Raw genomic sequence first — 12,836 nt, 5'->3', positions numbered from 1 at the left:
GTATAAACAAGCAATGAGAACAGGGAAAATAACGACACAGCAAGACACTCACGAATTCCTGCATTGAATCATTGCGGAGAGACCAAGTAGCGACTCATCCCAGCGAGCGCTCCACCCAGTCCGTCAATAGATCCTCCCACTCCGGGTCTTCTTTGGAGACGCGGGAGGCTGGGTCAAAGCGGGCGGGAGTGACGCGTCTGGTTGCAGCCCAGCTGCGCCCTCGCCGATCTGCTGCCGTTGTCTGCTCAGTGAGTCGCCTGGCTGTGATGCGGCCGCCCCCTGGCTGGTCCACCGATCCCCTCTGTCCAGATCCTCCGACTGCGGGCTCCCGGCTGTGTGACCATCTACGGGACGGGAAAGATGCGTTAGCGATGTTGGCGCGCTCGCCAGGTGGCGTCGATTCCGGACGTACAAACCGTTGTCAGTGGCGATCACATAGCTCCGTCCTCCCGGTCTCCGATCAACTACGCGTCCGAGAACGCCCCAGTCACTATCATTGCTGGTCCGAACACGCACACGTTCACCCCTGTCCAGCTCAACAAGAGGCTTAGCACCGTGACATTTATCAAATTTTCTCTTCATTCGCCTTTTGGCTTCAATGTCCCGCCTGTTTGCCACCCGCCAAATATCCCTTACCGGACTCGGCGGGCTCGGGAGACGAGTTTGCAGCGTGCGCCCCATCAGGAGCTGCGCCGGTGCCAGACCCGTGGGCTCGACTGGAGTAGTCCTGTAGGCCATCAGTGCGAGATGTGGGTCACGCTGCTTCAGGCACCATTTTGCCTGCTGCACTGCTTTCTCAGCTGCTCCATTTGCCTGAGGGCAGTAAGGATCAGTTACGCGATGACTGAACCCGTATGCAGTGGCAAAGTCCTTGAACTCTTGTGAGACGAATTGTCTTCCCCCATCTGAAGTTACTAGATCAGGAATGCCATATCTGGCAAAAAGACACTTCATTTTCTCTATAACGCTACCGCTGGTGATGTTTCCCAGTTGTTGAACCTCTAGAAATCGACTGAAAATGTCAACGGTGACCAAGTAGCTGTGCGAAGCGTGCTGACAAATATCGGTCGCTATGTGTGACCACGGTTTTTCAGGCGCTGGCGTTGGTATCAACGGCTCTTTCCTTTGGACAGGTGAGTGAATCTGACAGAACTGACAACACTTCAGATACTCTTTCAAATCTGTGCTAATGCTGGGCCACCAGATTGAACTTCTAGCCCTGTCACGACATTTTGATAGGCCCAAATGTCCATCGTCATGCAATCTACTCAGCATTTGCATCCTCATCTGGTAAGGAATCACTAGCCGACTTGCATACATTAGTACGCCATTGGCGACACTGAGCTGATCTCTTACCCCGTACAGCGGGTGTGACCTGGCTCTCGCCGTCCACTCGCTCGTTGTGTACTCCATGGCTGTCCGGATGTTGTCATCCTCCTGCTTAGCCCGTCGGACCTCCGTCAGCCTGCGGTCAGTCATGGGCAGCGCTTGAAAGGTGCCAGTCACGTAGTCATCAACATCTTGCTGCAACTGCAAGCATGTGTCGTCGACACAGGGCATCGGCTGACGCGACAAACAGTCTGGGACACAGTGCTGAGAGCCTGGGATGTACTGTACTCGAACGTTGTATCTCATCAGCCTCATCAGCATGCGTTGACACCTAATGGGTGAGTCAGTGAGTGGTTTCGAATTAACCAATGGGACGATCGGCTTATGGTCAACATGTGCTGTAAACTCAGGGAGACCATAAAGATATGTGTGAAACTTTTCACACGCCCACGTCAGACCCAGCAGTTCTTTCTCAATCATGGCGTACCTTTGTTCCGTAGGAGTGAGGAGTCTGCTCGCGTACGCCACCGGTCTGAGCTGGCCATCGTGCCGTTGCAGAAGACAGCCTCCAATGCCGTAGCTGGACGCATCGGCGCTGACCACCGTCTCACGAGTGCTGTCGTAGAAGGCTAGAACAGGAGCCTCCTGCAGCATCGCCTTCGCCTTTTGAAGTGACTGCTGCTGCACCGGAGTCCACTGCCACGCCGCGTCACTCTTGAGTAGGTCGGTCATGGGCTTCAGCACTCCTTGCAGTCCTGGAACGAACTTACACAGGTAGTTTATCATACCGAGCTGCTGTTTCAGCTCTTTCACATTTCGGGGTGCGCTCAGCTTCTGGATGGCAGCCACCTTGTCTGGGTCAGCCTGGATCCCAGCACTGCTCACAGCATTGCCCAGGAACTGGATCTTCCTCTGTTTCAGCACACATTTCTTCCTGTTCAGCTTCAGCCCTGACTGGCGGATCCTGTCAAGGACAGCTGCTAGGCGTGTATCATGGTCAGCGTCAGTTCCATGCACGACGATATTATCCATGTAACAAATCACGCCCTCGAGCCCTTGGAGCATTTCTTCCATTTTTCTTTGGAATACCTCGGGTGCCAAGTTGATACCCATGGGAAGGCGAGAGAACATCTTCCTTCCAAAGGGAGTGAGAAATGTGGTCAATGGTTTTGAGTCCTCGGAAAGTGGCATTTGAAAGAACCCAGATGATGCATCAAGTTTGCTGAACTGAGTGGATCCAGCGAACTGACTCGACAGCTGCTCAAGGGTCGGGATGGGGTGGACCTCCCTCTTCACCGACCTGTTCAGCTGCTTGAAGTCCACGCAGATGCGCACTCCACCGTTGGGTTTCTTGATCGGCACCATCGGAGCACACCAGTCCGTCGGCCCGGTGACTGTCTGGATGATACCGCAGGCCTCCATCCGTTCCAGCTCCTCACGGATCTGCTTCATCAGTGGGAGCGGCACGCCTCTTGCAGTCGTCACCGCTGCTGGAACGGCGTTGTCAGTGAGCTCAATATTGATGGGACTGGTCTGCATCAAGCCTGTCGTGCCAAACACATCGGAGTGGGCAACAACACCATCAGCGTCAACAAACTGAACCACGCCCAGCATGCTGCTAGTCGATCGAGACAACAGGTTGTACGACATTTCTGTGCACTGAAAAAAATTTTTACTCAGGCCAGGCATTACTCACTAATAACTCATGAAGAAACTCAGTGAATACGATAGTGGTGCTCACTTATTGGCTGATCTAACTCACATCACCAGGGTGACTTCGTTATGCGTGAGTTCTGAGTGCTTAGTTTCGTGAATTCGAACTGAGTCGGAAATGAGTTTTGCTTGGGCAAATCTAGTTTCCTGCGCAATGCATGAGTTCTCGCGAATTCACGTGCAGTTGTGCGTGAGGTACCCCCAGCTTGAAGATGCGCGCATGCGCGGCAGGGTGAGTTTCCTGCGTGATGCGTGAGTTCGCGTGATGAGTATTATAGCCGTTGCGTTCGAAAACCGCGGCGCGCGCTTCAGTCCGTTGTGGCGCGGTGACTCGCGTAGTTCACGTTGAATTGTTGAGGCTATTGTGAAATTGTGCAGGAGAGTGCAGGAGCGGGGAAGGCGTGCAGCGAAGGATGGGTAAGTTATCTGTGAAGAACTCGGTGATTGTCGATGAAGCTTTTATCAATCGCATGCGCCGCGGAGAACAGGGAGGTGAACTGATGGACCAGCAGACATTCCCCGCCGGCGTCAAGAGGTCGGTGCCAACCGTGAACGACGGAGCAGATCGATCGAGAAACTGAGGGATACCTACCCGGCATAGTTCGAGAAAGAAGAGGTGAGTTATGTTATCTTTAAATTAACCCTCGCCCGTATAGGGGGGGGGGGTCGAACGGACCCCCCCCCATGATTTTTCGCAAATAACTCGCGTAAAAAGCGGCCGATCGCGACGAAACTTTCAGTACCCTCGCGTTCATCAATTTCACACCTACCCTGAAAATTTCATGACCCTGACCCAAATGACCTTTGACCTGTGACCTACTTTTCGAGACCATGTTTGGCTGGAATCGCGATTCGGCGTGTGTCGGCTCGCATTAGCCGCGCGTTTGCAGTCTTTTCGTGGTTTCAAGCGTTCAAACATGTGATATGATGTTGCCCCCATGCATTAGGGTGCGTGTCAAGGTCACCTGAAGGTCAGGTCAGGTCATTGACCTTTGATGACCTCGGTTCACTTTTTCGAGTTGTACATGCTTCTAGGCCAGTTTTTGGAGCTGAATTCGAATTTAGCAACCATATGAACATTTACGAAGTAGTTTTGGTGCCTTCGTAACATGTTACGAAGCTGTCAGAGGCGGTTGCCACCTACTACGAATACCCTTACTGGTTGACCTGACCTGACCTGACCCGACCTGGCCTAAATACATGAAGACATCATCTGTGATCAAAACTAACATGATATTCGTGATCAGCACCCCTAAAAACCTCATAGCAGCCACACTTTACGACGTTCTAACAGGTCCCGATTTTCCCGCCTTTGGGGTCATTGACCTGACCTGCAAGGTCAACCAATGACCTAGGACCTTAAAGTTGGGTATCATCGGCTTCCTCTCGTCACGGGCAACACGCTCGTTTTTTCCGCGAAGCTCTAGCTCGATCAGGGGCGAAACGGCAAGGGGGGGTCCAACGGACCCCCCCCCCCCCCCTTATACGTTCGCGGCTGGAAAAACACCAATACGGGCGAGGGTTAAAAAAAAACATGTTTGTGGGATAATGTTGTCCTTATCCTAAAAGAACGTTCATTTGACCCTTTTTACTTCTTTAAACAAGAGCTCCGTCACGACCCGATGTTTTTTTTTTGGGGGGGGGGCGCAGGTTGTTTGAAGTCGATTCTTTCCATGCAGCACCCATAGGCACAATGTTAAAAATGTAAAATATTGGGGGACACGTCCCCCGTACCCCCCCCCCCCCGGTGGTGGAGCCCATGATCTTAATTCCGCTCGCTGAACCGTTTAACCCGCGCCCCGTAGGGCTACCGGCGGACCCTACCACCCGTAGGGGGGGGCCGTTTCGGCCCCCCCCTAAGATCTCGGAAAGTTACCGGCCGATTTTCAAAATTCAAACGGCGTTCGATAGCCCCACCCGGGAACTACCTTGTGACCAAATTTCATTGACCTAGGTCAAACCGATGACGTCACAGGTCAGGTCAAAGGTCAGATTTTCACCGTTCACAGGCAATTCAAGAAATGTGCTGTGAAAGCGAGTAAATGGGTAATTTATTGAAAACCATCGATGGTACATTGTTCGTCAAACACATACTTTGCTATCTGAGGTCACTGATACCAGGTCAGGTCACAGCGAGGTCAGGTCACCGGGGGTCACAATATGAATGTGTCGTGTGATACATGTTTTATGGTCCATTTTACATGACAAATGCGATTATGTGGGTTAGGCAGCCTTTGGGGCCAGCCTAGGTCACGTTTTTGTGAAGGTCAGGTCAAGGTCAGGTCAAATTAGGTCAAATTTCAAAGTTGATATTTTTGCATAAAATGGGTATCGATTTGATGCAGCTCGTCACGGGGAGTCTAATGGTGGTCTTCGTTTTGCTCTACGAGTTCTAGAATTGCCAAAAATTGAGTTTGAAAATTTGACGTCATAATTTTTGAACAGTTTTTTCGCTATAACTTGGCCAAAAAACGAGGTATCGATCTGAAATTTGGTATGTAGATAGAAGACGGTAGGCACTATCACATACATTCCGGTTTTTTCGAAATTCAAAAAACTTTTTGGATTTTTTGGCGAATATATCCAAAAAATTGCTTTTTTGATTTTTGGGGGTCAAAACTCAAAAATTTCAAAAATTCGAGATAGCAGTTTTGTAGCCCTGTCAATTCTACATCTTTTATGTCTTGATCATTTTTCTGTATCTTCAAAGCTGTAGTCCTGACAGGTCTTCTCGCGAAGGTCTTTTTTCGGTCGAAAATGACAGAACATGACGTCACTCTGACGTCATTTGTGGCCAACCTATCATAGCCTCTGGAAAAATTTTTTGTCACAATGTGTAAAATTGATGCCCGGAGGGGTCCTGAAAGTTTGGTGGCGATATCTCCAGCCGTTTAGGAGATATCGACCGAAAAGGACAGGGAGGGGCCGTTTCGGCCCCCCCCCTACGGGGCGCGGGTTAAGATTTTTTGTCTCGTTTGTGCTTATTATTTTTCCGACTGTTATTATTTTTTCCGACTGTTTTTTTTTCTTAATGCCTACACACATATTTTCGTACACTATTCGATTTCAGCGAGCATTTTCAACCTTTCTTACAGTTCTGGTGCGAGTTCGACCGGGTGGTGGTGGGTTGCTCAGCCGGCTCGAAGCCGGCACTGACCACTACGAGGCCTCGATGCACCGGCTTAAATCATGGCTAAGCCGAGTTCAGGCGGCATGCTTCAGCACAAAAGGTTTGTGTTTCATTATCTGTTCATTTTTACACAATAAAATAAGGAAAAGCAACGTAACTAGCAATTAAGTATGTGAACGTGCTTCAATATTATACATGCACCAATATACAAACATTAATTGCGTGTATCATTTGCACATTAACTGATGAAGATTATTATTATTATACACTGTGATTGTTTAGATTATACAATATATTAAATATATATATAAATATAATATATATATATATATATATATATATATATATATATATATATATATAATATAATATAATTTATAATATACGGCGAGACGCGTTTGAACGTGACATAATCATTTCCATTACTGTTAAAGGGACCCTCCCACCTTCAAAAAAGTTAATGAATTGGCACGAAAGTGATGTCGCTTGGTTCAGAAAGAGCGAAAACGAATATCTACCAAATTTCATCGAAAAATATTCACCGGTTTTCAAGATATTAGACTTTTACTTTTGTTTACTTTTTGGGACCTCCGCTGTTCCTAGCGACTTTATTTGAAAGTGCGGCATTTGTTGCGCGCAAAGCAGCATATACCACCGCGTGCTACCAAACGTTTTAGTAAAAGATTTAAAAATCGTTAGATCTCCGCTGACGTCACAAATTCTAAGGGGGCATACCAATGCACTAGCCCCTTAGAATCCGAAAACTGCAAGTTTGAAATTCCATATTTCCTAATTAAAGCATTTGTCGATGTTGTGAGTGCCCAAACCGGTATTTGCAGGCCATGGCCACCAATTTGGCTATCTCAACTCAAAACTAATGTTAAGGTGGGAGTGTCCCTTTAAGTATAACACATTTTATGTGATTGTTTCAAGTTGATTTTAATATTGGACGCCCATGGAAGTGTTTTGCGAGACTAAAACCCGTCTGTTAAGGTGACCATCCCACCTTGACCCGCGCTGTGCTGGGTGGCGTTTTACGCCCCCCCCCCCCCCGCCCCCTCAGGTTTTTCGCGAATATCTAAGAACGGCGGCGCGCAGCGCCACCATTTTCGGCACACCTGCTCATACATTTTTTCTGCATATGGAAGAAATTTTAGACCCAGGTCGTTCAAGGTCAGGTCACGTCAAATGACTTAACATAAGAAAATTTTCAATGGTCGCTGACGGTCGCACCGTTCGCAACGTGCCATGGAAACGGTTCGATATTTTTGTCATTTTCGCTCAGGGAATTCACCGCTCGATTTCACACCAGTTTGAGGTAAAATGTCAAAAAAATATCGAACGGATTTCATTTTATAGCGTTTTTGATACTGTCCCATGTCTCAAGTATCAACCTTACGGCATGTATAAAATATATTTGCTAGTGCAATAAAACACCTCATATGTGTTCAGCTTGACGGTTTGGATCGACTGATATGCAACATGACCTGGTCAGGTCAACCTGAGGTCAAGTTTTAAAAATGGTCTTTCAAGGTCATTATTATAGTAAATTATAGTTCATTCGTCCCGACGAGAGGAACACTACGCTAACGGCAAAATAAATGTCGTGACCCTTGAGTGGAAAGTATTTTTTATTGAGTGGAAAACATTTTCGTAAAAACGGATTTTTTAGAGTTTTTGCTCTCTGGAGGCTTAATTGTTGACCTGAGGTCAAATCTGAGAACAAACGCCAGCAAAAAAAAAATTGTCGAAAGGGCTTTTGACTGCATTTTTCCGCGGGCAGCTCTTTTGGTTCCGAGTTAAGCACCAGTTTTTCGAAAATATTGAAATAAGCAAAATTTGGCCTTTCCTGACCTCTGGTGACCTGGCATTTGACTTGACCTTAAAAATTACCCAAGTATTTCCTTAAATATCTGTTATGCTTTTTCGAATGCCGCTTACTGCGTGTCGCTACGTGGCCCAACAGCCGAGTTAGAAGAGGGGACGTGAAGACGACCCCTCCCCCCCCCCCCCCAGTACATCACGGTAAACTCAGAGCACCAGCACGGCGCGGTTTAACATTAATTTTGAGCTGAAGTAACTTGATAACTTTTGATATTTCAATCAACTTGCATGCCCTATAACTTCCGTTTCTCTAACTGGCAAAAGAAAATCTGACTTTTTTATTGTGTTTTCAGGGAACGGCCCATTGAGCCTCCTCTGCATCTTGGCGGAGAAGGCGTCAGTGGTGGCGTACACGGGTGACGAAAATTTGGATCACCCCCATCATAACAAGTCCGAAGGAAACGAACGGTGCCGCCTCATCGTGGAGCGAACGGAAGTCTTGTGGGGATCCATGGTTTGGAAGGGAGTCTTTTGCTGTGGGCGACGGCGCACTTTGTGCTCAATCAACAAACGGCGCACGAAGTGCGAAACACGCTGTGGTTTGTGTGTATCCATGTACTCCACACACCATTCAATGCTGAGCGCCAGCCACCTGTAGCCGCGAAGACTGAGGTCGAGAAGCTGGCAAAAGAGCGAAGCTGAGCTGACGTGGAGTCGATCCCTCCCCCGACGCAGTTTGGCGTGTGTCAGAATTGAAATACAGCGCAATGCGACCGTTTCTACAAACATGTATTCCTTGTAAGGGCTGGGGCGAATAGTGCAAGACTAGACGTTGGTCGGGCATGGTATAATACAGATATGTATGCTGGTTTTGGGCAATGATTCGTTATATATTGGCCAATCCCAATATATAGGCTAGCTGCCTGGTTGTGGCTGTTGTATCAGCATCATGCATGCACATTGCATAATGCTGATGCGGCAGCTGTTATCATGGGCGGCGAGCCTATACATTGGCTTGAGCCAATATAAAACGAATCAGATCGGCCGTTTCAGGCGGCGCCTGAGTAACACCCGAGTGTCGTATGAGTTATCGATGTGAGTACGTCCTGAGTACAGCCCTAGTTTTCACTGAATAACCGATGAGTTCCACCTGAGTTATGGCCGAACTACCACCTGAGTTATACATTAGTACCAGCTGAGTTACATATGAGTTACTTCCTAGTTTTTCATGAGTAATGACTTACTATTACCTGAGTTTGGCCTGAGTTGTTTGAGTAGGACATGAGTTACGCATGAGTACTTAATGAGTTTTATCTGAGTTTTACCGTCGGACAAAATGGCAACTCACTTTGTTACTCACATGCTACTCACTTGCAATGAGTTTTGCCCGAGTTTTACCTGCGTTCCGCCCTGAGTTTTACCTGAGTACGCGGATTTAGAGTGAGTTCTACCATTGGACAAAATGGCAACTCAGTCATTACTCAGAAAAGTGAGTAAAAATTTTTTTCAGTGTGTCTACAACGTAGAAATCTTGAACGACTGTGCTCTTATATGACATCTGACCCTTGAACAGTCCAAGAACTTTCAATGGACCACCCACACTTGTTACTTTTGGTTTACATGGGCTCAGTGCAGGCTTGTTTGCCATCTGATCGAATTGCCTTTTTGTAATTACATTGATATCAGCATCAGTATCAACTTTAAACGTCATCTGGGTTCCCTCTACTATAGCGTCAATCATCCATCTCCGACATCTGCCATCCTGCACATCACCCAAGAACAGTTCGTCCTCTGCTGTGACCTCGTTCACAGTACGTTGGCGGCTCATGCATACCGACTGGAAGTGATCCATACCACCACAAGAGAAGCAGTTTGCCCCTAGGGCAGGACACTCACTTGGAGTCCGGTGGCGTCCTCGGCCGCAGTACCTGCATGTTCCGTGCTCCGGCGACTGCCGAAACGCCTGCCGCTGCGAGCGCCACGGCTGCGGGGGGCGAGGCTGGTAGTGCTGGCGCTGCTGATTCGACCGATACATCGGCCGGTACTGCCGACCCTGCGGCCGATACTGCGGACGCTGCTCCTGCTGCTGAGACTGCTGAGGATCACAGCGCTGCTGCTGGGCAGCGTCTGCCTGGGCACTGTCGACATCAACCTCATTATTCACATCAACGAGGTCACTACTTCGTAACATATCGATTACTTTCTCAAGCGTCATGTCAATCTCCAGTGCCTGGATTTGAATTTTTCTAGCTAACTCTTTGCTTGACATCCCGGCTATTAGCCTGTCCCTGATCCGTTCTGCTTTGGTGTCACCAAAACCACATTTTTCAGCCAGCAATAGGACCGCGCGAATAAATGCTTCATTTGTTTCTCCACGCTTCTGAGCTCGTAACTCGAATGCCTGTCTTTCTGCAATGATATTTGTCTTTGGCATGAAATACCGGTTAAATGCCTCCGTGACGGGCTCAATCAGTTTCTTATCCTCTTCTCGCATAGCAAAGCTATTCAGCAGCTGCTCGGCAGCGGGTCCCATCGAATAAATGAGTGCACTGACCTGTACCTCCTGGGGGTCCTTGTAGAGCTTCGATGCCATCTTGAATCTCGTCCATCTGTCTCGCCACTGAGGCCACACGGACGGAGTTGAAAAATCAAACGAGTCTGGTGCCTTGAATGCCATTTGACCTCTTCTGAATGTACCGCACAAAATCTTCAACCGTATGTCTTTACAAATCCTGCAGGCTGCGCCATGTGCCCTCTGCGTCCCGGCTCCACGTCCACACGCGCGTGCTGCGGTTCGCGTTCTGTATTTTCCACACTCGATCCGGCCGCCCGCCACCGTGACCCCGCTGACCTCTGACGTCACGGACGGTCAGCCGGTCAGCCCGTGCCCCGTGTGGGCACAGCCCAGCACACATAGGTACAGGTCTCGCGGGTTTTAGCGGTAGGTGACTCGGCGAGCGGGAGGGCAACCAGTTCCGCCTCTGTATCGGTGACCATTTGCTCCACCCAGTTACTCGCGAGTGCGTACTACGGCACATAGTAAAGTGGGGAGGGAAGGGTCAGAGTGGCAGCCTGCGTTGAGGCTAGAACCGGTTTCTATCGTCTGGGCTGGCGACACGGCATACGGTCAGGGGACGGGGAAAGGTCAGAGGTCACTCACAATGTGCAGTACCGCGTCCCGTCCTTCTGCGTGCTGACCAGCGCACGACCTCGGCCGTTGGCCAATCGGCATTGAACGGCCAAGGCCACCAGTAGCCAGCGGGCGGGGCGAGCCGACAGCGTGCCGATCCATAGTGGTCCAAAGTTTTAGCCGCTTACCATGGAGGCCGGGAGACGACTGTAATGCTATTGCCTATTTCATGGGAACAGTTCTGTCATTTAACCGTGACCTGCTGAGACTGGAGGTCGTTTAACACCGTTTTGTTTTCTGCTGCACTGTATTTTCAAAACTTTGTCACAAAACTGACCAAGATATAGTTGTACCTATGAATGAAATTACATCACTTTCAAAAGGAAACTAGGCGTAAAAATTTGAGTCTGGACATTACTGAAATCTGTTTTTTTTTTTTTTTTTCATTGTTTTTGGAACAAAACCAATGTGAGCCGCTAAAAAAGCAAAAAATAAAATGGAATATTCCATAACTCGCACCCATATCGGTGTTTTCGCAGGCACTAACGTATGGGCGGGGTGGATCAGACCTCACAGTTGATCGGCTTCTGATCAAACTAGAGCTTCATGAAAAGAAGGAACATGTTGCACGTGACGAGAGGAAGCCGATGATACCCAATTTTTAGACCATACGTCAATCGTTAACCATAGGTCATACGTTGACCTTCCAAGTCAGGTTAATGACCCAAAGGTCGGAGGGATCGAGACCTGCCTAGAAGTTTTTGTTGTGAGCTTTTAGAGAGAAAGGGAGAGGGGGAGAGAGAGAGAGAGAGAGAGAGAGAGAGAGAGAGAGAGAGAGAGAGAGAGATAAATTAGCCTTCTTAGAAAACGGTCGGTATATGTATTTATGCGACAATACATAAAATTAAAATGAACCTTTATCCTTCTCACAGCTAGCCTGTTCAAGTGTTTCCATTTCTATATCGCTAATGTTAAAGAAATGGAAACGTGGCCTTTAGGCCATGTGACCAGAAACCGGCAGCTAAACTGCGGATATTCTTGGGGCGTGGAAACATTGAAGATTGACTGTGCCGCAATGTCACCCCTAGTGGTTATAAACCTGGCTAGATCGGCTCCATGCGCTCAGCAGATCGGCAAATTTGTAGTTAAACAGCCCTGAAGGCACCGGCCAAGTAAGCCACAAGGGACCAAACATCATTTCACATGCTAGGACGTTTCTAATCACAAGTCTAGAAATGAGCGGTTAACCCACGAGCCGCTGGGAGGGGGGTGGAATAAAGCTGCTCCCCCCTTCACGTTTTGTGAATATCTCCGAAACCTGATGAGCTACGAACGTGAAACAATTGGCAAAACTTGGCATGTCATTTTTTTTTATAAATTTAGTCCGAACCTTTTGATGGGAAGGATTCACAAGGACAGAGCCACCGCTGAGCGAAGCTTGTTGCGATGACCCTGCCCTCTACCCTCCGATCGCGCAATTCCGATTCTATGGCAGAATTTAGAGTCCAAAGTTTTACGTGCGCACAAAGCCGCGGACGGCCCGTCCCCTCGCTGACTTCGCCTGGCTACGGCCTGCCACCAACCGCAACCATACCTGTCAGGAGGCCCATAAATGTCGAGCGCCCGTCGCGCTTCGAACCTGGACTGTCATAACCGGGAACGCGTGCTCTCACCACGCGGAGTCCAACGCTCTAACCAACTGAGCTACGG

General features: G+C 48.7%; 1 long non-coding RNA gene across 1 annotated transcript; it reads left to right on the top strand.

Moving 5' to 3' along the window:
- Nucleotides 1-3,628: 3,628 nt before the first annotated feature.
- LOC122372115 lies at nt 3,629-8,763 on the top strand. The gene is made up of 3 exons (XR_006254823.1): nt 3,629-3,658; nt 6,138-6,272; nt 8,350-8,763. It is a non-coding gene; the product is annotated as an uncharacterized LOC122372115 (long non-coding RNA).
- The last annotated feature ends 4,073 nt before the right edge of the window (nt 8,764-12,836 follow it).

This window comes from Amphibalanus amphitrite, unplaced genomic scaffold (assembly GCF_019059575.1).
Source record: "Amphibalanus amphitrite isolate SeventyFive unplaced genomic scaffold, NRLGWU_Aamphi_draft 001318F_arrow, whole genome shotgun sequence".
Lineage (NCBI taxonomy): Eukaryota > Metazoa > Arthropoda > Thecostraca > Balanomorpha > Balanidae > Amphibalanus > Amphibalanus amphitrite.
The sequence above is the reverse complement of the archived record's forward strand: the minus strand, read 5'-3'. Positions and strand labels throughout refer to the sequence as shown.